We start from the raw sequence: 873 nt of genomic DNA on the forward strand, positions 1-873 counted from the left end.
CTGGAATGGAGAGAGACATAAATTCAAGAGCACAGACCCTGCCTGTCCCAAAACACCATATTTCTCTGCCCAAAGCTGAAACTTTTATCATAGTTCTCCCTCTCAGGAGGGATCCCTGGATAATTCAACCAGTTCTTGGACTTAAAGGTTGTTGGGAAATTCCCTAGAGGGAAATGAAAGGGAAATAATCCCCATGTGATTCATAATAACAGGGGCAGAGATGCAATTAAATCCATCATCTAGAATTGAGAGGTTTGGGGTCTCCAGGCTTGAAACTGGCCCCAGAGGGAATAAACGGCACTTGTGGCTGAAGAAAAAAAAAAGAAATGTGACATTTGTTGGCATTGGGGTTAAAGAGAAAAATCCCAGATGCTAATTAATACCAGAGTATGTCATAGATCTGAAATAGCTGCCTGCTGAGTTGGAACCAAAAATTATTTAATTTGAAAGCTAATGCTCAAGGGCATCACTGGAAAAGGTCTGTTGCAATAGTGCAGCCAGTCTGTTGAATGAAATCAACTTTAGTGAAAAACTAGTTACCAGAACTTTGCCAAAAAAACAACCCACAGAGACAGAAACACAGAGAAAAATTAGGAAAAAAAACAAGTGAAAAGAGATGGTGAAAGTCTGCCTCTCATGGAAGGAAGGAAGGAAGGAAGGAAGGAAGGAAGGAAGGAAGGAAGGAAGGGGAGGGAGGGAGGGAGGGATGGAAGGGAAGCTCAGGACCCTTGTGTTGCAGATGAAAAAGCTGACCTACAAAATCCAATTTCCATCTTCAGAGACTGGGAATGCAATGCAGAAGCCAGAGGTGGGTTCCTACCTATTCGGTAGAACCGGTTCGTCAAATCTACTGAACCGGTTAGAAAATAGTTC

The sequence above is a fragment of the Thamnophis sirtalis genome, unplaced genomic scaffold (genome assembly GCF_051295495.1).
Source record: "Thamnophis sirtalis isolate CommonGarterSnake01/CBP01778 unplaced genomic scaffold, rThaSir2_p1.2 scaffold_15, whole genome shotgun sequence".
Lineage (NCBI taxonomy): Eukaryota > Metazoa > Chordata > Lepidosauria > Squamata > Natricidae > Thamnophis > Thamnophis sirtalis.